The sequence below is a fragment of the Tamandua tetradactyla genome, chromosome 17 (genome assembly GCF_023851605.1).
Source record: "Tamandua tetradactyla isolate mTamTet1 chromosome 17, mTamTet1.pri, whole genome shotgun sequence".
Classification (NCBI taxonomy): domain Eukaryota; kingdom Metazoa; phylum Chordata; class Mammalia; order Pilosa; family Myrmecophagidae; genus Tamandua; species Tamandua tetradactyla.
In genome coordinates this window covers 74,513,653-74,540,085 of record NC_135343.1, presented here as the reverse complement: position 1 = coordinate 74,540,085, position 26,433 = coordinate 74,513,653, and the positions used below count along the sequence as shown (strand labels likewise).

The following is a 26,433-nucleotide window of genomic DNA, read 5'->3' as shown; positions in this document are numbered from 1 at the left end:
CACCTTGGGGAAGACAGTCTGGAGAAATGGTGCTGAGGGGTCAGCAGTAAGGTGGACGCTGGAAGAGTACAAGAAATAAGAAAGTGAAGAGGTGAGGGCCGGGAAGCCAGCTTAGAGAAAATGATCTGAAACAAAGCTTAGTCAAGTCACGGCCTGACTGAGAGCAATTAGTGGGTAAGCCAATTTGGCTGGAACATAGGAGGGTTCAGAGGCCAGCTGGATGGGGGAAGAGGGGGAGCCAGGATCCCATTCGGTCACTTGGGGATGTGCCCGAGGGACCCACAATACCTTGCTTTGTTGTCCTCACCTTCCACCCACATCCTTTCCCCTCTTTTCCTGTGGCCCTTCCCTCCCCCCACCCCCCTTTTGGCACCCCTGCTCTCACGAGCTCCTGCCCTGGTGGTGCCGTTCTCTTCCATTGCTAAGAAAAGCCATCCTGGTTCCGGTTCTGGATAAGCACTTCCCACCTCACCCCTCCACTTCTGCTTACGTCCAGTACTGCCTGCCTGACTCCTCGGCTCCTAAGAGAAAGCCACAGAGTCGAATCACCTGGCAAATGACTCTCCACCTCCCCCCAAGAGCTTCCTGTGCGGATGGAATATTCCAATAGCAAGCTACAAAATGAGTCCAGAGAACCATCCCACCACAACAGGACATTTTCCTTAAAAATTCATTTCCCAACATATTGCCCTTTTAAATAACCTAAAATATGGCTCTATTTCAGAAGGGATTGTTTGATTTTGATAACCGAAACCTGTTCATCACAGACATCTGTTGCATTTGTTTTTTGTTGTTTTTGCCTTCTTAGATTCTGACCCTCCCCCCACCACCCCTTTTTTTTGTTTGTTTGTTTAGTGAATCCCCCACTAAATGATCTTGCCTTCCACTATGGGAGCTGAAAAAAATCAGGTACTCATTTTCCCAGCTTCCCTTGCAGCTAAGGGCTGGGCAGCTAAGCCAGGCCAATAAGATCTGCCCACCCTAGATTTTGAATCTAGTGGCAGTGATGCAAAGAAGCAAGGATGGAAGAATCCTTTTGTGACGGTGGTGAAGAAAGCAGCTGCATCCAGTTCCAGGAGTGGTGGCGTCAGCCAGAAGCAACACCCCCAACCCGTGCGAGGAGTGTGGGGTGTGTGGCATAGCTGTTCTGAGACAGTGGCTCTGGCCACGTTTGTTTGCTCCTGCTATGTTTTCCAAGCCTGAATTTGAGAATATCTTTATGATAAATTATTTTTCTGCTTAAATCAGCCAGGGTCAGTTTCTGTTGCTTGCATCGAAGAATGTTCTCTGGAGCATTTCCTTGAACATAAGCAGGAAACGCATCCTGACCTCGGGAGTGCCTGGACAGGGCAACTGGGACAACTCAGGACACAGGGATATTCTCAGGCTCCTCCTCTCCCTGGGGTCTTCCGGGCCTCTCTTTCTGCTGCTTTCCACACGTCGACTTTAATCTCTAAGAAAGAAAAATGTATTTAATTATAAAAGTCAGCGCTTGTTAAATATAAAAAATTCCAACAATTCAGAACTATATAGAATAAAAAGTAAAAGCCTACTCTACCCTCCCCGTACACTCTCTCTCCAGAAGTCACGCTGTTAGCAGTTTGCTGTTATCTTTCTAGATCTTATTCAATGCATTTTAAAGCTTTAAAGCCCTGGGAATGTGCATGTCTGTTCCGGCCAGGATTAACCGGGTAGCCTTTGGGGGAGTTCTAGGATGCAGTGTCAGATTCTCCTGCGGTGACAGCCTATCTGGTGTAGAGTGACTCTGCACCGTGAGCAATCCCTTGGTGGTTCTGTAACCAAGCAATTAGGATTTAAGGGATGATTTTGATTACTGAATCATATTCCTTTTTGCTTTCTGGGATATTGGAGTAGACAGAGGGGAATACAGAAATCCCTAAACTGTAATTCAGCTGCCCTGATACCTGAAATGAGTGTAAAAGCCCTTATCTTATGCCTGTGTGATTTTAAGAGCTGCTACTTCCTTTATCTGGTCATTTTCTTGTAGGGCAGAGGCCCTAATGCTAATGAAATCAGACATTCACTAGCCTCAGCCCCGGACATTTGTAAATCATATCAGCTAGACTCTGCTATTGAAAGATACCTTGTCTCCCCTCCTTTCAGCTTATGTTCTCCTATTGAAATGATAATGCTAACTCTGTCTTCTTTTCTGCTTTGAACTTGCTGTTCGTAATGACCTCATCTCCCCTTTCTAAACACCTTAAAAACCTTGAACCCCCTAAACTCAAGGAAACAGATTTTGGGCCGCTAGGCCATCTGCTCTCCTCCTATGTGCCTTGTAATAAACTCTCTCTCTCTTTGAAACCCTGGTGTCTCCAGAAATTGATTACTGACGGTGTTGGGCAAAAGAATCCATGGCCTTTGTCCGTTAACAGTTCCTCTTGGCTATTCATAGCAAAGGCAAGTTGATACCCATTTGCCAGAGAGGAAAGAAGTAACAGGTAAGTTTTGAGCAGAGCTGCCATTCATTCATTCACTTGCTCACTCACCTAACATCTTTTGAGTACCTATGTGCCAAGCACCACACCAAGCATTTAGAATCCCGCAACAAACAAAACAGAAAAAGACTGAGGTGCAGGGAGGGGGTAGATAAACAATACACATAATAAATAACAGAACAGTAGATAATATTAGAAAGCAGCAAGTGCCATGGGGCAAAAAAAGTAGAGCAGGGTAAAGAAGAGTTAGAAGTGTGGGGAGGGGTGGGTGGTCCAGGCAGGCCTCCGTGGGGAAGAGGAGACTTGAGCAAAGTCATAAGGAAGGGCAGGGCTGACCAGGCAGAGGGGACAGCCAGGGCAAAAGCCCTAAAGCAAGGTGTGTGCCTGATGCAGCCAAGAGCCAGCAAGCAGCCCGTGCGGCTGGAATGGGGATGAGGCCAGAGAGGTTTATGGGGAGCCAAGTGGCGCAGGACCTTACCATCCATGCTAAAAGCTCAGGCTTCTACTCTGAGTGAACTGGGGTGCTAAAGAGGGAGGGGTTTGAACTCAGGAGTGGCTTGATCTACTTTATGTCACAGAAGTTCTTCATCTGCTGCGCGGGGAACAGACACTAGGGGGCAGGGCCTGAAGCCGAAAGACCAGTTAGGAAGCCACTGCTTTCCCCAGGTGAGGGATGGCGGTTGCCCTCATGGGATATGGGTTTCATTTCAAAGAATTTCCAAATAGACTGGATATGAGTTCAAGAAAGAGGAATCCAGGGTGATGCAAGGGTTTTTGTTGTGTGTGCATGTGTTTGCATAAACAACTGGAATTGCTCTTAGATGGGGCTGGCACAGGTGGAGCAGGGGTATTTTTTTTTTGCAGGAGACTGACATTAGGAATTCTGTTTTAGAACATGGAATTTGAGATGTCTGTTAGACGACGAGTTCCTAAAACCCTGGTAGGCAGAGGCGTGGAGGAGATGGCACCTTTTCTATTAGAACCCAAGACCTCCTTGGGGACTGGGACCTTACCTTCTGCCACCTGATTCAAATTGAGGAGAGCCTGCTGGGCTGGACTAGAGGGACACGGAAATGGCTGAACACGGTGCCGAGTGGGTCTTCCCGAGCAGCCTGGCTCTGGACCAGCTTGAGGGACTGGACCCAGCCACCCTGATCTGAGGCTGTGCTTTGGAGCACGATGGCTGTGTAAGCTGTGAGCGCTGGGAGCTGTGATTTCTGCCAGAACGGGCGGCAGGCACTCCCTAGCAGACAGGCAGACCCAGGGCTGTGCAGGACCCGGTTTTAACAGCAACTCCACGTGGCAATACAAAGCCCCCAGCAGCGGGCTGATCAGGCTGCTGTGCTCTCTGGCATGACTCTGTCCAACTACTTATTTTTCTTCCTGCCTGTCCATCCATCCTTTCTACCTATATGCAAATTTGTTTTTAATTTGCCAATCTGATTTGAAAAAAAAAATCATTGTTCATTCTACAATCGCTAGAGGAATTTGAATATCCCATATGAGTCCTGACTTATACCGAATTGTTATTTCTCTTATTGATTTCCCAGTTTTCCTTACATCTTTCTGCTTTATTCTTTTCTTTCTGGAGGGCAGCTCCTTCTGCTGTAAAAGCACATGGAATAAACACGATTACCTAGCGTCTCAGTTCAGGGCACAACTAGGCAACCTGGGGTCTCTGAGTCCCACCTCCAAATATATGGAAGAGCTCATCTAATTAATTTCAAAGGTCAACTGTCAACCCCTGGGCAAATAAGCACTGGTAAAAAGGGCCAACTAATCTGGCCCACAGCACTCGGTCTAGACAGATCTCACAAGACCTTCTCACACTTTCACATGGAAGCAGTGTGAAAACGGTGGGTGGAAGGCATGATACATTTCATAGCCAGGATTTCTCTCTCAGATATTCCCAGTGCTGGAAGTGTGCCCTGCTATTCACAATGGTCGCCAGAGCTGGGCCAGAAGGGCCCAGTTACGTGGTTTCGACCTTAACCAACTGGTCATTAGAAACGTTTCCATGTTTTTGAACAGGGGGAGGATAGCTGCAAAGTGGTGTTTTAGGAATATTATTCTGACAGTGTGTTAGGTGGAGGGAGGAAGGAAGGGAAAAAAAAGGCAACTAGAAAAACCCTTGAACAAGAGTTAAAGAGTGAAAAACAATTAAAATGTAGAAAATAAAAACTGCAAGGTGGAAAACAATTAAAATGTAGAAAATACAAACAAACCACCACCATGTAATATTGATTTGGTGTTTTAGCAAACGTGAACGTATTTTGTTGGGCCACAAAAACAGCTCAAAAAGAACAGTATTCTTTTATTAGAGCGTATACACTATAGCGCAGAGGCAGGTTATAATATAAAGCAGCAAAAATCTCAAAATCAGCAATGATCAAGTTTTGTTGGCTAATCTCAATCGTTGGTAAATGTCCAGGAACCTGGCAGCCTCTTGTCTGGCCAACTATCACAAACATTTGGACTTAATCACTGCTAACATTATTTGATTGCCATGTAGCTATTTTCTATCATTTTTGCTCTTGAGTGGTTATTTTTCTTAATCTTCATATTATTCATCCACAACCTCCCCAAAAGCCCTCCAGCCAGACAAAAACTTTGGACTTTTCCATCCTAGCCACATCCCAAATCCAATCAACATTGTTTGCTATTTGGATGATACAATTATTTTGCTATTCTGTCTGATGTTAGGGGTGCGGATGAGATGGCGGTGGGAAACTTCATGGAGCAGCAAAGGCCTCTGGAGAAACAGGACCTTAGGAGGCCTGGAGAAAGGGAAGGAGGAGGAGGTTCTGGAACTCATGGTCACTCCCTAACTAACCACACCTTTGTTGTCACACTACATAACAGAGGGGAAATAACCAATACCTGTGACCCAGCCATAATGACAGAATGACTGATTCAGAGCACAAAGAATGTGGCTGAGAGTGGGAAAGAGCTGGTTTATGAACTGGCCCTGTATCTCAGCCTAGCACTTGATGAAATCATCCAGCAATTGAAATCCTCCGCATTAGGCCTGATAGGATCACATGAAGTTACTGAGGAAAGTGAAGTTCAGAACAAGAAGGAAGACATGCTTTGCAGTGAATTTCTTCTTGGGATAAGTTAAGAGCTCATATTATCGTGTGTTTGGTGGTTATCTTCTTGTGGGATGTGGAGAAGCAGCAGCATCTAAGCTGCACTCAGATAATGACAGATGACTTGGGGCAAGCTGTGGCCTTTTACAGGTGAACCAAGGGCGGTTGCCTTTGGCTGGGAAGGTCAGTCGCGCGATTGGATTGGAGATCAGTGAATACAAACTGATGATTAAGAATTAGACCATTATAACTCCACCCAAACTTATGAGTGGAGTTTGTTTTTGCTGTCTTGTTACCACCTTTTTTTTTTAAATCTCCCTTCATATACCTTCTAATCCCGAGTTTTCTAACCTCTCCAGGAAGAGACATTTACATGGTGGGACTTGAGGCATTGTTCAAGACACATAGGAAGTAACATTTCAGGAAGGCCACCCTTCTTGGTATCCCTCTGACTGAACCATCTAGGTGACTGTTTACTGGGACTTCCCAGAGAAGACTGTTCAAAACTGTGTTGTGAAATTGCACTCAATTAATGAAAAATTGATAGTCAAATTAATGACGCTTAATTTAACAAAGAACCAGGTAGATGCTCAGGGGTTGATTGGCATTTGTGATTTCCTAAAAGGAAAAAAAAAGCTGCACATCTTTGGTTAACTGAAGCAGAGGTTCAATTCTAAAATAGTATTTGGAAACCAAAGGCAAAGTCCTCATGCTATTTTTCCAACATGCCTTGTATAAAGAAACTTCTCCCTGCTGCATACGGAGAGAGCTGTGGGGTTTGGTTTCACTTTGCTGTATTCTGACTCCGCAGACGGTGATTGCTCCTAGCCCAGACCCCAGTCCCCTGAGAACTCGCGTCCCACACTTTGGGCTCCAGAGCCTTCCCTCAGCCACAAAAGTCTGTGAGGCTCAAATTATCCCTTTGTTATTTTTGAAGCTTCTGTTATTTATAAATTCTCTTTGTCCTTGTCTTTCCCTCAACTCCGGGCTTTCCTCCTATGTCATCTTCAGATTTGTTCCTTTGGACCTCCCTCCATGAAAGTGCTATTACGCCGAGCTCTGAGCCAGAGGGGTCACAGCCTCCCTGTTCCCAAAGGAAGAAAGTCACCTGCACGCACCTGGTGCCCTCTAATTAGGCCTGTTCCCTCCTGGCTCTGTGGGGCCTCTCCTCATCGCTCCTGCTTATTATGTCCTTATCAGCCACAACTAGATTTCAATACAGAGGTGTTTTATTTTCACAGGATGTATGAGCAATCATTAACCTTTCCACCATCCCCTGTAGATTGTTAAGTTCTCACACTAGGTTACAATTACGATAACTATTGTTTTAATTCTGACACTGAATCTATTACAAAGTATTCTATTATAAAATAGAGTTGAAAGCTATTCAACTATAAATGTACTTGAGATTTCTTTTTGGCAAGAACTTTTTAAATGGAAAAAACAATAGAATAGTATCAGTAAAAAAAATTATTCAGGACTTCTGCCTCTATCTATGAAAGATAAGCTGCTAATAGAATTGTATTCCATCATAAAAACAAGAAAACCAACAAAATAAATGAACAGTTGTCTTCAGACTGTTCAAGCAGTACAGGAAAGCAATCTCTGTGAGAAGAGGAAAAATCAAGATAAGACCTTCAGTTGCCCCAGTTGATTTCCTGGGTTACTTCCAGGAGCAGGAGCGTGGATGGGAACAACCTGAAATGGGAAATACTTTTTTTTTTTTTTCATTTTTAAATGTCTTTAAATGGTAATTAATTGTTCAAAGCAAAAATAACAACACCGTATAGTGGGGCTATAAAATATGTAGAAGCAAAATAAATGACAACAAAAGAGGACAAAAGGGGGAGAGAGAAGGATAATGTATAAGATTCTTATACTATACATAAAGTGATAAAATATTATTTGAAGGTAAACACTGATGAGTTAAAAATACATATCATAAACCTTGAAACAACCGCTGAAAATAAAACAAAGAGGGATAGAGAGGTGCATAAGTTGCATGGAACACTGGGTGGAGGAACCAAGGGGGCACGATTTATTGCAGACATACAATAAGGAAAATATCATTAATGTCTCTAAATTACTGGAATTGAACTGAGAATACCATGTGAAATGCAGACGCAGTACATCTGTGACTTGATACATGGGCCGTTGTGATTTGATGAGTCCTTTATAGCAGTTAGTGGCACTCTCGGAGGCTGTGGAGCAGCCTCCCTGGCTTTGCTCTGGAAAGTCAACAGGCTTCTTTGCAACCTGAGCTTATTTTCTCGTACTGATCTAGGAAATGTAAGTACTTTGCTTTTTAATTAAATATTTTATAATATTTATAACCAAAATTATTCAAATTAAAAATTTGTTGCTTGTAGTTGACATAAAAGAAAATTCGACTAAGAAATGATCATAATGATGAATATACAACTATGTGATGATATTGTGAATTACTGATTACATACATGAAAAATGGAACGATCATATGGTAAGAATGTTTGTGTTTGTATGTTGGTATGTTTAATGAAAAAAATAAAGTCATTCTGGAATTTAGCCCTCAGATGTAGCTCTTAATTTCACATTGGTAATGTTATCAAAGTGGTGACTATAATAAAATCCAAGCCTCCGCGGTGCCATTTGTTTTCAGCTTTATGTAAATGGAATCAGGCACCATGTTCTGTTGTCTCATACTGCAGCTAGTAGGCTGTAAAGAAAAGTTTTGTCATGAGTTACTAAAGGAAACTGAAAATTTTGTGTGTGAACAGTAACCACTTTGCAGATCTGTTGAAGGATATTTACTGGCTTAAAAATACACACTTTCTGAACATCTGGAGGGTCCTGCAAGGAACAGGTGAAAATACATTAATATGTACTGACAAAATGATGCTCTGGTGATATTTAAGTTTAGTTATTTGAAGAATAAAAAGTAGTAGATGTTTGTATGTCAAGAATATTTGTATGTTAAGTTTTTACAATAAAAATATTAAAATAAAATAAAAAGATAAAAAGAAAAAAGAAAATTTGATGCAAAATCATTTGAATATATAAGCCTATTTCTACCTGCTGAATGCTTGGAAGTTTTGGATCTGTAAATGGGTGAATTCCTAAAAGATATAAATACTGTCATGTTTATGATTCTTATCCTCTTGTTACAGCTACTCCATAAACAATTCAAATTTGAAAAAAAAAAAAAGAGGTATATAAATTGCTCTAGTTTGCTAGCTGCCTGAATGCAATATACCAGAAACTAAATGGCTTTTAAAAAGGGGAGTTTAATAAGTCGCTTGTTTACAGTTCTAAGGCCGAGATAATGTCCCCATGAAAGCAAGTCTATAGAGATGTTTAATCAAAGGTGTCCAGATAAAGATACCTTGGTTCAAGAAGGCTGATGACGTTCAGGGTCTCTCTCTCATCTGAGAAGGCATATGGCAAACACAGTCACGGTTTCTTCCTCAGCTGGAAGGGCACATGGCGGGCACATAGCGAACACGGCATCATCTGCTAGCTTTCTCTCCTGGCTTCCTGTTTCATGAAGCTCTCCGGGAGGCATCTTCCTTCTTCATCTCCAAAGGTCACTGGCTGGTAGACTCTGCTTCTTGTGGTTCCATCATTCTGTTCTACTCTCTCTGAATCTCTTTTATTCTCCAAAATGTTTCCTCTTTTATAGGACACCAGAAACTTATCAAGACTCACCAGAATGGGTAGAGACATGTCGTCACCTAATCCAGTTTAACAACCACTCTTGATTAAATCATGTCTCCAGGGAGATGATCTAATTACAGATTCAAACATACAGTATTGAATAGGGATTATTCTGCCATTACAAAATGGGATTTTGATTAAAACATGGCTTTTCTAGGGTCCATGCATCCTTTCAAACCAGTACATAAATCTCTAGCCAAATGGATCAAGAAAAAAAAGATGATATAAACTATGAACATGACCAAATATATATGACCAAATGGGTTTTGTATTAGAAATGCAAGATTGATAAAACACTCAAAAAACAATTAATGCAGTCAAGAGGTTATCCTGGAGGTGTTCTTATGCATTATATAGATATCCCCTTTTTAGTTTATGGTGTATTAGCATGGTTAGAGGGGAGTGACTGAAACTGTAGAGCTGTGTTTCAGTACCCATGTTTCTTGAAGATGATTGTATAATAATATAACTTTCTCAATGTGACTATGTGATTGTGAAAGCCTTGTGTCTGATGCTCCTTTGATCTGTGGTATAGACAGATGAGTAAAAATATGGACAAGAAATAGACAAATAAGAGGGGGAATGAAGGTTAAAATTAACTGAGTAGATTGAAATACTAGTGGTCAATGAAAAGGAGTGGTAATGGGTATGGCATGTATGAGTTTTTTCTTTTTTCTTTTTCCAGAGAGATGCAAATGTTCCAAAAAACGATCATGGTGCTGAATACACAACTGTGTGATGATATTGTGAGCCATTGATTGTAACCATGTTGTCATGGTCAGGTTCATGTGTCAACTTGGCCAAGTTGTGGTACCTGTCTGTCTGGTTGGGCAAGTGCTGGACTGTCTGTTGCAATGATGACATTTCATAGAATTAGATCATGATCACGTCAACTGCATCCACAGCTGATTCCATTTGTAATCAGCCAAAGGGGAGTGTCTTCTGCAATGAGTGATGTTTAATCTAATCATGGGAAGCCTTTTAAGGAGGATTCAGAAGAGACAGGCTCTATTCCTGCCTCGGTTGGCAAACTTCTCCTGTGGAGTTCATCCGGACCTTACATCGGAGTTGTCAGCTTCACAGCCTGCCCTGCAGATTTTGGATCTACATTCCCGTGGTCTTGTGAGACACTTTTTATAAATTTTATATTTGTGAGTGTTCCCTGTTGATTCTGTTTCTCTAGGGAACCCTAACTAATACACATGTCAAGAATGTTCATATGTTGTTGTAGTTTGCTGGCTGCTGGAATGCAATATACCAGAAACAGAATGACTTTTAAAAAGGGGAATTTTAAAAGTTGCTAGTTTACAGTCCTAAGGCTGAGAAAATGTCCCAATAAAACAAGTCTATAGAAATGTCCAAGTTAAGGCATCCGGGGAAAGATACCTTGGTTCAAGAAGGCCAACGACGTTCAACGTTTCTCTCTCAGCTGGAAGGGCACATGGCAAACATGGTGGCATCTGCTGGCTTTCATGTGGCTCTACCAAAAGGGACTCTCTCCAAAATGTTTCCTCTTTTAAAGGATTCCAGCAAGCAACTCCACCTTCAGTGGATGGAGACACACCTCCATGGAAATCATCTAAGCAAAAGTTACCACCCACAGTTGGGTGGGTCACATCTTCATGGAAACAATCAAAATGCTCCCACCCAGCAATATTGAATGAGGATTGAAGGGCATGGCCTTTCTGGGGTCCACCACAGATTCAGACCAGCACATATGTCAAGAATGATTGTATTCAAGAATGTTGGTATGTTGGTTTGCAATAAAAAATTTTAAAAAAGCTATTAATGTAATTCACCATATTAACCAAATAAAGGAGAAAAAAATGTGATTACATGCAGATGAAAACTAAAAAAAAATCAACACTCATTCATAAAAAAATATCCCCAACAAACTAGCTATTGAAAGGGACCTTCTTCAACTTCATAAAGGACATTCAAGAAAAAAGCCTAGAGTTAGCATAATATTCAATAAAGAATGAATGCCTTCATGCTAAGATCAGGAAAATAAAGCAAGTATGTCTACTTTCACCACTTCATTCATCATTGTACCAGAGGTCTTAGTTAGTGCAGAAAATGCAAGGAAAAGAAATAAAAGGCAAATGGATTAGAAAGGAAAAAGTAAATGTCTTTACTTACAGATGACATGATTATCTATGTAAAATATTAAAAACAAAAGAACACATAAGAAGCTACCAAAATTATTAAGTGAGTTTAGCAAGGTTACAGAACACAAAGTCATTATACAAGCATCATATATTTCTATATACTAATAACAAACATTTGGAAGTTGAGAATTAACTAGCACATGTACAGAATTTGTTCATCAGGTTGTTTTTATATTAGCAATTAATAAATATGCAATACTTACAGATAAATCAAACAAAAGAAGAGCAAGTCTTGTTCACTAAAAACTGTAAAACACCACTAAAAGAAATTAAAGAAGACTTAAATAAATGGAGCGATATACCATGTTCATGGATCCTAAGATCCCTTATTAGTAACATGTCAATTCTCCCCTTATTGATCTATAGATTCAATGAAATTCCAATCAGATCTTAGCATATTTTTTATTCTAAAGCTTATATGGAAATGTAAAGAACCTAACATAACCAAAACAATTTTGAAAAATAACAAAGTTGGAGGAATTATACTATCCCGTTTTCTTTTAACTTTTTTATTGTATGCTATAACATATATAGAAAGCAAAGAAATAAAAAAACAATCGTTTTCAAAGCACTCTTCGCAAGTTATAATATCCAATGTTGAGACTGTAAAGCTACATGAGCCAAGACGGTGTGGGATTGGCATGTGAACAGACATCTATATCAACGATTCAGAATAAAGTCTAGAAATGGACCCACATATATATTCTCAACTGATTTTGACAGAGATGCCTAGGTGGTACAATGGGCAAAAAAATAATCTTTTCAACAAATGGTGCTGGAATAACTAGATATCTACATTGAAGCAAAATCAACCTGACCCTTACCTAACATATATACAAAAGTTAACAGAAAAGATCATCGACCTAAAATATAAGAACTAAAATTATAAAACTTCTGAGAAAATCCAGAAAACCTTTTTGACCTTGAGTTGATCAAAGATTCCTTAGGATATAAGAAGCAAAAAACATATAAGAAAATAATTGATAGACCGAACTTCATCAAAATTATAACTTTTAATTATACACTTTAAATGGTTGAATTGTAGGCATGTGAATTATATCCCAATAAAATTATTACCACATATATAGCTTTATGTTTTCTGTTCTGTGAAAGACACATTAATAAAATGAATATGAAAGCCAGAAATTAAGAGAAAATATTTGCAAAAAAGATCTAATGAAGGACTTGTTTCCAGAATATACAAAGAACACTTACAACTCAATAATAAGACTGACAACTAAAAAAATAAGATGAAATATTTGGAAACTTTACCAAAAAAATATATAAAAGCAGATAAGCACATTAAAATAAGCTAACTAGGAAATACAAACTAAAAGCACAATGAGTTATCATCCCACTCTCATCAGAATGGCTAAAATTTAAAATATAGATAGTATCAAATGTTGACAAGGGTCCTAAGCAACTGGAACTCTCCTACTTTGGCTGGTGAGAATGCAAAATGATATAACCAGTTTGGAAAAGAGTATGGCAACTATATATAAAGTTAAATAAGCACTTAGCACAATTCCATGCTTAGATATTTATCCAAAAAAAATGAAAACAGATTCTACCACAGAAAACTTGTATAGGAATGTTTATAGCAGTTTTTTTCATAATAGCCAAAAACTAGAAATAACCAACTGTCTATCACCTGAATAAACAACTGAAGTATATTCAGTCAAAATAATACTAATCAGAAAGAGAAAGGAATAACTGTGGATAGATGCAGCAAGATGGATGCATCTCAAAGCATTAAGCTAAATGAAGGAAGCCAGAGTCAAAAAGATTACAGGCTAATGTTTCCACGTATATATAATTTTAGAAAAGGTTATAGTGAGATACAGAAAATCATTGATTCTCAGGGATGGGAAAGAGGGGATTGACTGAAAAGGGGCGGGAGGGAACTTTTTGGGTTGATGGAAATATTCCATATTTTGACTGAAGCTATGGTTACACAATTCTGTATGTTTGTTAAGCTCAATGAACTGCACATAAAATGGGTAAATTTTATTGTATGTAAATTATATCTCAATAAGAAGGATTAAAAATTATTCATGCTCTCACCATTCTATCACATAATTATTTTCATGCTAGTGTATTAACTTCTAAACTGGCGAAAGTGTGGCTATGTCACATGACTAGGAGTTTTGTGTTATAGTAGGCTGTAGGTATGAAAAACTCATATTAAAAAATAAATTAAAAGTAATAAATAAAAAGAATTGTTGTCTAGTTCTGGACAAGATAGGAAAGTCCTATTTTGAAGGGGTTATGAAACAATTATCAGACAAAGGAAAACTAAGAATTTGTTGCTGGTGATCTTACCCTTAAAGAATGTCTAAAAGAAGTTCTCAAAACAGAAAAGAAATGATAATAGAAGGAAGCTTGGAACTTCAGAAAAGAAAGATGAATGTTGGAATGGGTAAAAAATAGTAACAAATGCAATAGACTGTTTTATTTCTTGTGAGTTTCTTAAATGATATTTGATAGCTAAAGCAAAAATTATAACACAACCTAATGTAGTATTCAAAGTACGTAGGGGCAATATAAGACAATCCTATTTAAAAGCAGGAAGGGTCAAGTGTCCTAAGTGAGGTTTCTACATCTCACTTGAAGTTATAACCTTAACACCAGTAGACTTTGATAAGACAGATATGTATATTGTATACCTAGAGCAAGCACTAAGAAAACTATACAAAGTGATATACTAAAAAAACCCACCATAAACAAAACAAGACAGAATCCTAAAAATTGTTCAAGTAGCCACAGGAAGGTAAAAAAAGAGAAAATGAAGACCAAAGGAAACAGAAAACAAACAATAAAATGAAAGACTTAAACTCTAACATATCAGTAATTATCTTAATATAAAAACACCAATAAAAAGACAGAGATTGACAGAGTATATAAAAAATATCCAACCCTATACTATCTATAAGAAAGTCAATAAGATATAACAACATAGGTAGTGTCATGGTCAGGTTCATGTGTCAACTTGGCCAAGTTGTGGTACCTGTTTGTCTGGTTGGGCAAGTGCTGGCCTGTCTGTTGCGATGAGGACATTTCATAGAGTTAGATCATGATCAGGTCAGCTGCATCCACAGCTGATTCCATTTGTAATCAGCCAAAGGGGAGTGTCTTCTGCAAGGACTGATGCTTAATCTAATCATGGGAAGCCTTTTAAGGAGGATTCAGAAGAGACAGGCACTATTTCTGCTTCGCCTGGCAAGCCTCTCCTGTGGAGTTCATCCAGACCCTCCATCGGAGTCATCAGTTTCACAGCCTGCCTTGCAGATTTTGGACTCTGTGTGCCCACGGTCACGTGAGACACTTCTATACATTTTATATTTGCGAGTGTTCTCTGTTGCTTCTGTTTCTCTAGGAAACCCTAACTAACACAGGTAGGAAGAAAATAAAAGGATGGAAAGGGATATACCATGTATGCCAATTTGAATCTGTTGTGTCCCCCAGAAAAGCCATATCCTTTAATCCTCATTCAATATTGCTAGGTGGGAGCTTTTTGATTATCAATAGAGATGTGGCCCATCCAATTGTGGGTGGTAACTTTTGATTAACTGGCTTCCATGGAGATATGTCTCCACCCATTCAAGGTGGGGTTGCTTACTGGAGCCCTTTAAGAGGAAATTGTTTTGGAAAAACCTTTGGAACCCACGCAGCCAGAGACCTTTGGAGATGAAGAAGGAAAACACCCCTAGTGAAGCTTCGTGAAACAAGAAACCTGGCGAGAAAACTAGCAGATGTTGCCACATTTGCCATGTGCCTTTCCAGCTGAGAGAGAAACCCTGAACATCATTGGCCTTCTCAAACCAAGGTATCTTTCCCTGGATGCCTTCGATTAGACATTTTCATAGCCTTGCCTTAATCTGGACATTTTCTGAAACTTTAGAACTAAAGACTTGCAACATAATAAATTCCCCCTTTTTAAAAGCTGTTCTGTTTCTGGTATATCACATTTCAGTAGCTTGCCAACTAGAATACCACATAAACTGACTTTTAAAAATGAGAAAGGGTTCATTAATATATCAGATAAAGTGGACCTCAGAGCAAAGAAAATTAGTAGAGAAAAAGGGAGACATTACATTATGATAAAAGTATCAATAAGCCAGGAAAACATATGATCCTAAATGTATACACACCAAACAATACACGCTAAGAATATTAAGTAAAAATTGATAGAGCTGAAGGATAAATAGTCAAATCCACAACTATAGTTTGAGACTTCAACATCCCACTCTGAGCAACTGATTAACTACTAGACTGAAAATCAGCAAAGACACAGAAGAACTGAACAACGCAAATAACCAACAGGATCCAATTGGCATATGTAGAACATTCCATCTAACATCAGTAGAATACATAAATTTTTAAATCACCCACAGAACATTCACCAAAATAGAGCAAATCTTCAGCTATAAAAAATCTTAACAAATTTAATGGAAATTGAATCATACAGACCATGTTCTCTAACCATAATGGAATCAAACTAGAAATCAGTAAGAGAAAGACAGCAGGAAAATCTCCAAACACTTGTAAATTAAACAACACACTTCTAAATTATCCATGGATCAAAGAAGATGTCTGAATGTAAATCTAAAAATGTATATAATACTGTATGAAAATGAAAAGTCAACATATTAAAATATGTGGAAGGCAGCTAAAGCTGTGCTAAGAGGAAATGTTAATAGCATTAAATGCTTATGCTAGAAAGGAAGAACGATTGCAAATCAATTGCCTAAGTTCCTTCCTCAAGAAACTAGAAAAAGAAAAGCAAAATAAACCCAAAACAAACAGAAGGAAGGAAATAAAAAAATAAGAGTAGAAATCAATAAAATTGGAAACAGGAAAACTATAGACAAAATCAATGAAACAAAAAGTTTGTTCTTTGAAAAGAATCAATAAAATTAATAGCCCTTTGGCAAGACTGACAAGGATAAAAGAGAGAAGATGCAAATCATCAGTATGGAATGAAACAGAGGCTAACACTGCAGATACTGAAGACATCAAAGAAAAATAAGGGACCGCTACAACTTTATGCTCATAAATTCAACAACTTAGAAGATATGGACCAAGTCCTTGAAAACCATAAACTACCCAAACCCAACCAAGATAAAAGACAACCTCAATAGTCCTGAAACCATTAAAGAAATTGCATTTGTAATGAAAAATCTGGAAAAAAAAAATCACCAGACCCAGATGATTTTGCTGGAGAATTCTACCACACATTTAAGATTAATTAACATAGAGTTTACACAATTTCTAAATTTATTGTATTTTTCCCAGATAGTTAGTTCTTTTAGTTGCTATGATAAGTTGAATTTTTCCCTTGATTTCCTCTTCAGATAGTTCATTACTAGTATATAGAAACATTATTGATTTTTGTGTGTTAAGCCTTGATCCCTGCCAGTTTGCTGAATTTGTTTATTAGCTATGAAGCTTTGGTGTGGATTTTTCTGGATTCTCTCTTTAGGATCAGTCATCTTCCTTCTTCATTGCTCAAGGATGTTAAAGTCCTTCTCAGCTACAATAAACAAATTGTCACCTTGTGTCTTCACAGGGAAGAAGAGGGAAATGCTGTCATTATTTTAGGGGATAATTAGCTGAGGACGGATCACTAGGTCTGGCTGGTGGGAATCTATTGGCCTGTTCCCATTGCTTTCATTGACACATCTGGGATTCATGGGCAAGACGCCTGAGCTTGGATTTCAATTCTTCATTCATAAAACAATGGTAATAATCCGTTCCATCCCTTTCCTTGTAAAGATGGTGAAGGAATTTTAGCAACTTCAACAAAGGTATTTTTTTCAATGGATTCAACACAATGCTTTGTTCTTTGAAGTACATTAGGTTTACTGTTGGCACTAAGCTCCGACTGTAACTGTTCACTCATGAAAAGAATGGCCTTTCTCCCTCATCCTACAATTGTCATTCAGCATTTGCGACCATGAATCTACTCATAACTCCTTACTTGAAAACTACGTACTAGATGTAGCACTTTGCAAATTGTACTGATGACAATTAGAATTTTTACATTCCTTTCTGCTTCTTGGATACAGGTCCAGTAATTACTTGATTTCTGCCTGAGATGTTGAAAAACTGAAAAATATTGAGCTTCTTGAAAGAAAACAACAATTTTTGGTTTTGTATTATGATCAGAAAACCCACTGGGAAAATGCACATTTCTTGGCTATGAGCATACTAAAGTGTAGACTGAGGAGGAGAGGGGAAGGCAAAGTGTGAAAAAGAAGGCAAAGAGGGAAGAAGGAGAAATAGGAGGATGAGGAGGGAGAGGCAAAGAAAAGAACAGAGACATAAGTTGGGGAAAAGGAGGGCTGTTTCTCAAAACTGAGTTGGGTCCCTTTAAGTAAAAGCATCTAACACTATATTTCTTTTCTACAGCATGGATTCTTCCTGTACTCTATACAGTGCTTTTGTAACTTTTGCCTCTGATATCTAAAGTAAAATATAAAATATGTTTAAAGAGTTGGTCCACTGTATTTGCTGATGGACGAATAGGAGAGGCATTCTATAACTGGGCTGGGGAATAGTTCTCTCCCTTCTTCCCTGGACTTTACCACTTACATGCAATGTCCCTGATCCTAAGAACAGGGGCTGCCCTGACTTTCTCTGGAGTTTTTTATGCTTCAAATCAACAAACTGCTTCCGTGTTCTGAGATCTTGGTATCATGCTCCCCTTGGGATTTTGTGAGGGTAACTAATTATCCCATTTCCTAAACAGAACAATCAAAAGTCAGGGAGGAATTTCCTATATGGAACAGTCAGAATATTTTGCTCTCTTGCCTTGGTCCACTACTTCTCTACCTCATAATAACTCACCCATTTTCCTGAGGAAAAAGTAAGTATCAGAGACAGAACAATGCCTTTACCCACTCTGGGAGCCGATGGACTTCTGGCTCAACGGACAGCCTTCATCAGCTTCCTCAGCAGTGTGAGTCTGTGAAGGCAAACAATGTGTTTTTCTGGCTGGTGAGACCTGGTTAGGGTAAGTTACTGATTTCAGTGTCCTGGGCAACCTCTTGCCAATGGCTTGTCTAACCTTTGCAGTATTCGCACAGGGAAAGCCCCACTCCCAACCCTAACCCCAGCCTCAGTCATTAGTGAGGGAGCTAGCTCCACTCCGGTGCTTTAGGAGAAACAGGTGGCTCTAATCCCACCTTTATCCGTAGGTACCCACTCTCTCTAGGGCCCTTCCTGATGTAAGATGGACAGGAGTAGGACAGGATGTGCTTCAACAGCCAAAAATTCCAAATTGTCCAAAGACAAACATTGCTGAGTATTTGCGACCATGATGAAGCTCAAAGGGTTAGATCTATGTGGGCCCAGATGAGTGGTGGTGGCTTGAGGGAAGTCAAGGAAAGCTTCCTGGAGGAAGTCATGGCTGAGCTGAGTCCTGAGGATGGAAGGGAGCAGTGAATGAGGATGGGGGTGGTGGAGAGAGTATTACAGATAGATACAGGGAGCAAAGAAAGTGTGGGTGCATACAGAGAATGGTAAATAATTCAGGTTGCTTGAAGAGTGACATGCATGAAAAAGAGGAAGGCAAGGCTGGGTCTGAAAGACTTTATATGTCATGTTAGAGACTCAGACTCTTAGCAATGGGGGGGTCATCATATGGTTTTTAAGAAAGGGAAGGTCTGACTGCCCCCATTCATGTTTCTTGTATACTGATTATTGACATAGCTTTTACTGATATATATAGGATGAGAGGCCCAATTTCTGTCAATGTCATGGATCCACCGAAGCAAAAACAAACTACAATAAAAGCAAATTTTCATAGACAAATGCTGAGAAAATTTGTAAACTAGAGACCAGTTCTGCAAGAAATACTAAAGGGAGTTCTGTTGGCTGAAAAAAAAGACAGGAGAGAGGGCGGTCCACAGTGGCTCAGCAGGCAAGAATGCTCGCCTGCCATGCCAGAGTACCCGGGTTCGATTCCCAGTGCCTGCCCAAGTTAAAAAAAAAAAAAAGATAGGAGAGAGAGGTCTGGAGGAGGCTACTGAATTGAAGAGTATAAGAAAGAGTAACTTAAAGCATAAAAAGAAAGAGAGGTGGGGGGCTCAAAGGGAGTTCAGTGTTAGAATTCTTGCCCGCCATGCCGAAAACCTGGGTTTGATTCCCGGTCCATGCACTCCCCCAAAACACAAACAAACAAGTAAAACAGACAAAAAACAAACAAGCAAACAAAAATTCAACAAGTGGTGCTGCAATAATGGGATACTCACATAGAAAAATAATGAAATATGACCCTGCCATGCAGCATACAAAAAATAATAATAAAAATAGAGAAAGAAAGAACCATCTTAGACTCAAGGACATAAATAGATTGAAGGTGAAAGGATGGAAAAAGTTGTTCTATGCAAGCTATGGCCAAAATAAAGCTGGAGTAGCTACCCTAATATCAAACAAAATAGGCTTTAAATGCAAAGACGCGGTAAGAGACAAGAAAGAACACTACATATTAATAAAAGGGACAATTCACCAAGAAGAAATAACAATCATAAATGTTTATACCCACAATCAATGAGCTCCAAAGTACATGAGGCAAACAGTGGCAGAACTGAAGGGAGCAACAGATGTTTCAACAATAAGAGTGGTAGACTTCAATACACCACTCTCTTCTACAGATAAAACAACCAGACAGAGGATTAATAAGGAAACAGTGAACCTAAACAGTGTGATAAATGAATTAGGCCTAAGAGACATATACAGATGGTTGCACCCCAAAACACAAGGATATACATTCTTCTCTAGTGCTCATGGGACATTCTCCAGCATAGCTCATATGCTGTGGCACAAAACAGGTCTTAATAAATTTAAAAAAATTGAAATTATTCAACACACTTTTTCTGACCATAATGGAATGAAGCTGGAAATCAATAACCACCAAAGAACCTGAACTTCCACAAATATATGGAGATTAAATAACACACTTTTAAACAATCAATGGGTCAAAGAAGACATTGCTAGAGAAATCGGTAGTTATTTGGAGACAAATGAAATTGAGAATACAATATATCAGAACTTATGGGAAGTTGCAAAGGCAGGGCTGAGAGGGAAATGTATTGCTCTAAATGCCTATGTTAAAAAAGAAGAACAAAAATCGAGGCCTTCTCTCTCTCTCCAGCCAACACAAGCAAACTTACCACCCTCCCCCTGTCTACGTGGGACACGACTCCCAGGGGTGTGGACTTTCCTGGCAACGTGGGACAGAAATCCTAGAATGAGCTGAGACTCAGCATCAAGGGATTGAGAAAAATCCTAGAATGAGCTGAGACTTAGCATCAAGGGATTGAGAAAACCTTCTTGACCAAAAGGGGGAAGAGAGAAATGAGACAAAGTGTCAATGGCTGAGAGATTTCAAACAGAGTGGAGAGGTTATCCTGGAGGTTATTCTTTCACCTTGTTAGTCAAGATGTAGTGGAGAGGCTGGAGGGAACTGCCTGAAAACGTGGAGCTGGGTTCCAGTAGCTATGTTTCTTGAAGATGATTGTATAATGATATAGCTTTCACAATGTGACTGTGTGATTGTGAAAACCTTCTGTATGATGCTCCTTTTATCTACCTTATTTATCAACAGACGAGTAAAACATATGGAATAAAGATGAATAACAGGGGGAACAAATGTTAAAATAAATTTAGAATGAAATGCTGGTGATCGGTGCGAGGGAGGGGTGGGGGTAATGGTATGTACGAATTTTTTTCTGTTTTCTTATTTCTTTTTCTGAATAGATGCAAATGTTCCAAGAAATGATCATGATGATGAATATGCAACTATGTGATGGCATTGTGACTTTAACTGATTATATATGCAGAATGGAATGATCAAAAGCTACGAATGTTTGTGTTTGTTTGGTGATTTTTGGTATTTAAAAAATAATCGAGGCCTTAACGGCTCACCTGGAGAAACTAGAGAAAGGACAGAAAACTAACCCCAAGTAAACAGAAGAAGAGAAATAACAAAGATTAAAGTAGAAATAAATGAATTGGAGAATAAAAAATATAGAAAGAATCAATAAAACCAAAAGTTGGTTCTTTGAGAAAGTCAATAAAATCAATAGACCCTTAGCTAGGCTGACAAAGAAAAAAAGAGAGAAGATACAAATAAGATCAGAAATGAGAGAGGATTCACTATCAAAGACCATGAAAAAATAAAAAGAATCATAAGAGGATACTATGAACAACTATATGCCAAAATTAGACAACTTAGATGATTGGATAAATCCTAGAAACACATGTACCACTTACACTGACTTGGAAAGAAATAGAAGTAAACCAATTTCAAGTAAAAAGATTCAGTCAATCATCAAAAATCAAAAGAACAAACCTCTCAATTGTAAAATGGGCAAAAGATACAAATAGACATTTCTCCAAAGAGGAAATACAAATAGCTAAAATGTGCATAAATATGATAAACAGTATATATGAAGAACCCACAGCTAGCATCATACTCAACTGTGAGAAACTTGAAGCCTTTCTCCTGAGATCAGGAATGAGACAAGGATGCCCACTGTCATCACTTTTATTCAACATGGTGCTGGAAGTTCTAGCTAGAGCATTCAGGCAAGAAAAGGAAACAAAAAGCATCCAAAACAGAAAGGAAGAAGTAAATTTTTCATTATTTGTAGATGAGACAATATTGTATTTGGGAAATCCTGAGAAATCTACACCAAAGCTACTTCAGCTAATAAATTTAGCAAAGTGGCAGGATACAAGAATAATGCGCAAAAATCTAATGTTTCTATACACAAATAATGACCTAATTGAGGAGACAATTAAGAAAACAATTCCATTCATGATAGTAACTGTGCTGGTTTGAAAGGAAGTATGCCCCCTAAGAAAAGCCATGTTTTGATATAAATCCCATTTCATAAAGGTAAAATAATCCCTATTTAATACTGTATGTTTGAAACTGTAATCAGATCATCTCCCTGGATGATGTGATATAGTCAAGAGTGGTTGTTAAACGGGATTAGGTGATGACATGTCTCCACCCATTTGGGTGGGTCTTGATTGGTTTATGGGAGTCCTATAAAAGAGGAAATATTTAGGAGAATGAGAGATTCAGAGAGAGCAACACTACGAAGCAGAGAGTCCACCAGCCAGCGAACTTTGGAGATGAAGAAGGAAGATGCCTCCCGGGGAGCTTCATGAAACCGGAAGCCAGGAGAGAAAGCTAGAAGATGATGCTGTATTTGCCATGTGCCCTTCCAGCTGGGAGAGATGCCCTGACTGTTCGCCATGTGCCTTCTCACTTGAGAGAGAAACCCTGAACTTCATTGGCCTTCTTGAACCAAGGTATCTTTCCCTGGATGCCTTAGATTGAACATTTCTATAAACTTGTTTTAATTGGGGCATTTTCTCAGCCTTAGAACTGTAAACTAGCAACTTATTAAATTCCCCTTTTTAAAAGCCATTCCATTTCTGGTATATTGCATTCTGGCAGCTAGTAAACTAGAACAGTAACTAAAAGAATCAAGTATCTAGGAGTAAACTTAACCAGGGATGTAAAGGACCTACACATAGAAAACCACAAAACATTGCGAAAAGAAATCAAAGAAGATCTTTGGAAATCGGTAGAAAGATATTCCGTGTTCATAGATAGGAAGGCTAAATATCATTAAGATGTCAATTCTACCCAAACTGATCTACAAAAGGAGTCAATGTGATACCAATCAAAATTCCAACAACCTACCTTGAAGACTTGGAAAATGTATCAAACTTATTTGGAAGGGAAAGGGGCCCCAATTAGACAAAGACATACTAAAAAAAAGAAGAAAGTGGGAGGACTAACACTTTCTGATTTCAAAGCTTATTATAAAGCCACGGTGGTCAAAACAGCATGTATTGGCACAAAGATATACATATTGATCAATGGAATTTAACTGAGATCTTGGAAATAGACCCCCAAATCTATGGTCAATTGATCTTTGACAAGGCCTCCAAATCCATTAAATTGGGACAGAATAGTCTCTTTCAATAAACGGGGTTGAGAGAACTGGCTATTCATAGCCAAAGGAATGAAAGAGAACCCCTACCTCACACCCCGTATAAAAAATTAACTCAAAGTGGATCAAAGACCTAAATAAAAGATCCAGTACCATAAAACTTCTAGAAGAAAATATAGGGAAACATCTTCAAGATCCAGTAATAGGAGGTAGCTTCTTTGACATTACTTCCAAAGCACAAGTAACAAAAGAAAAAAAAAAAGATCATTGAAAACTTCTTAAAATCAGCTGCTTCTGTGCCTCAAAGGACTTTGTCAAAAAGGTGAAGAAGCCATGAGAGAAAATATTTGGAAACCATATATCTGATAAGGGTTTGGTATCCAGTATATATAATGAAATCATACAACTCAACTTACTTAACATAAAGTGGAGTTACAATTTTGGTTCTGGCAGTTTGGCAAGCTGGCTGTTGGGTAACCATTCTCCTTCATTCTCCTTCTCTAGTTCCTATCTATCTCTAGGTCCCCTATTTTCTACATTTTAAGATTCCGAGTTTACATTTTTGAGGGGGTTCATGTTAGGGAACTCATACAGTAGCTAACCTTTTATGTCTTGCTTATTTGACTCAGCATTATGTCCTCAAGTTTCATCCACCTTGTCATATGCTTCAGAACCTCATTTCTTCTTACTGCTGCTAAATATTCCATTCTGCCTGCCCTTCTTGCCATCCAGTCCCTCTCTGGCTTGTCAGACTCTCATCTGTTCTCGAAAGTCTGGGTACCAGGCTCCGACACAGCCCCAAAAATCCCTCCGGATGAGGACGTGCCTGGTCTCCAGATTGAACCCAGGACGCGGCTGCCTACTGAGGGACCACTCTGATCTGTCTGGTTCCTTTTGAGTTTGGGGATGCCAAGCTCTCCAGGAAATCTTTGTCTGGTTCCTTTTAAGTTAGGAAACGCCCAACTCTAAGGAAACCTTTTTCTTCCCTTACATTGGCGACATGGGCACCGGGCACTCCCTTCCCTCAACAGCCGCCCCCCTGGGGTGCCTACTTAAACAAAACAAAACAAAACCTTAGGTTACTGGAACCAAATTTGACACAAACATCTCATATTTTATTATAACATTGTCTGGCCACAATATAAACTAGACAATAATTCAGTGTGGTCAGAGAACAGGACTTTTAATTATAAAATACTCCATAATCTTAACAATTTCATTTATCAGACTAGAAAATGGAGTGAAGTTCCATATATTTAGGCCTTCTTTTCTCTTTGCTCTTATCTCTCTCTCTGCAATTCCTGCTCAACTCACCACATCCTCGTAACCTGCAAACCCTCACCCCCCCACACACACCCACACAACTCCACTCTGCTGCTGTGGAACACCCACCCAACACCAGACACAAATCACAGCGGGGTGAGTCATGGATTCTTTCACCAGAGGATGCTGCTCTTTTTCTCTCTCTCTCCTTTCTCCATTGTCCAAATTCTCACCATCCCCAAGGGCCACCTCATGGCAGCCGTTTCTCTCTCTCTTCAAGCACTGCCTGGGAGGCTCTGTTTCTCATTGAAATAAAACTTCAACTGAAAAAAAAAAAAACTACTTGTAAAGAAAGTTACTTTAAAATTAGCATTTCTATTAAAAATTACAGCAAATAATAGAAGATTTTAATACCCAGCTCAAATTTCCCTTCCCCTATTCCATTTTCTCTACCCGCATTCTGGCCATTATATTTCAGGGTCTGCCAAAATTAGGGAAGTGTTCTTCTTTGGACTAGACTACTTTGAATGCAGTCAGACAAAATCAAATCTTCAGGACACCTAGAGCCAGATGGCCTCCATGTAATTTATTCCCCATCCACCTTTTACCTACAGGTGGAATTTAAATCACCTCAATGATTCTGATCCCCATAGATGGTGAGGTTCCCTTGGCAACTGGGAAGCAGATGATAAAGATCTGCCTGTAGTCTACAGCCATACCCTGGAGGGAAAAGGGGTTGAATCTTCCTATACTTAACCCAAGAACCAGTCATCCAATGACAACCTCCTCTTGCCTAATTTGGTCTTCCACTATCTATCTATAGAGATACACATATCAAAAAGAATAAGCAAGCTGTATTTCTTTAAAACAGGGCTGGCAGATTTTACTCATTCCCTTTCTATGTATATGTGCAGCCAATCTTCCTGAAAGGGTGCCCAACTTGAGCACACCTTGCCTAACACTAGGATGGTCTCAGCTGCAAGTTGTGAAAAGCTGAACTTGTAAACTGGCTTGAACAATAAGAATCTTTACTCACATGTTAGAAAGCCCCACCATAGGGCAGCTCAGAGCACAACAGGATCAGAGCCTCCTCTCTATTTTTCTGAAATTCTCTCAGCTCTGCCCTTCTTTCTGTGCTGGCCTTGTCCCAGGGTGTCTTCTTTCATTGTCACAAGTCATCAACAGCACTGGGTAACATGCCACCTCCGGAGAGAGCCTCTCTTCCAACCGTGGAATAACAGTCCTTCCCTTCATTCTCATGGAGGCAACTTCCCCATCCTTAGACCAATAATAGCTGTCAGAAGAATGCCAAGCCCTGATTGGCTCAAGCCTGGATCCCTGAACCAATCACTAGTAATGGGAGGTGGGACTAGTAAAATTGATTTATTTAGACTAATCAGGACCCAGCTAGCATAAGTCACCTTCTCCTGAGTCATGGCGTTTAAAATCTGAGTTCTAATAGGAAGAAGGATAAACAGACAGGATACTTTGCAGACAAATGTGTGTCCACAACTCCTTGCTTAAGAGCTGAATTATCTATTAATCCCCTTAGTTCCCAATCTCTGCTGGTGCCCCCAGGCCCTATCTGGAGGTTTTCCTAAGTCCCTCGTTGATGCCCCTCTCCTCAGAACTCCTGAAGAGCTCCTAGGCTCAACTGAGTCTTGTCTTATTTGCTATTTCCTGCATTCTAGTCTTGTCTCTCAACTAAAATGTAAGCTATATGAAGACAGGGTTTGTGACATAAAAATAAACCCCCTGGTAAAGAGGATGCTTTCTAAAGATG

General features: G+C 39.4%; 1 long non-coding RNA gene across 1 annotated transcript; it reads right to left on the bottom strand.

The window, feature by feature from the left end:
- Positions 1-847: 847 nt before the first annotated feature.
- LOC143661762 (uncharacterized) lies at positions 848-25,942 on the bottom strand. Its single transcript, XR_013164811.1, has 3 exons — positions 25,687-25,942; positions 24,780-24,973; positions 848-1,453 (listed from the first exon to the last, which is right to left on the bottom strand). It is a non-coding gene; the product is annotated as an uncharacterized LOC143661762 (long non-coding RNA).
- Between the last annotated feature and the right edge of the window lie 491 nt (positions 25,943-26,433).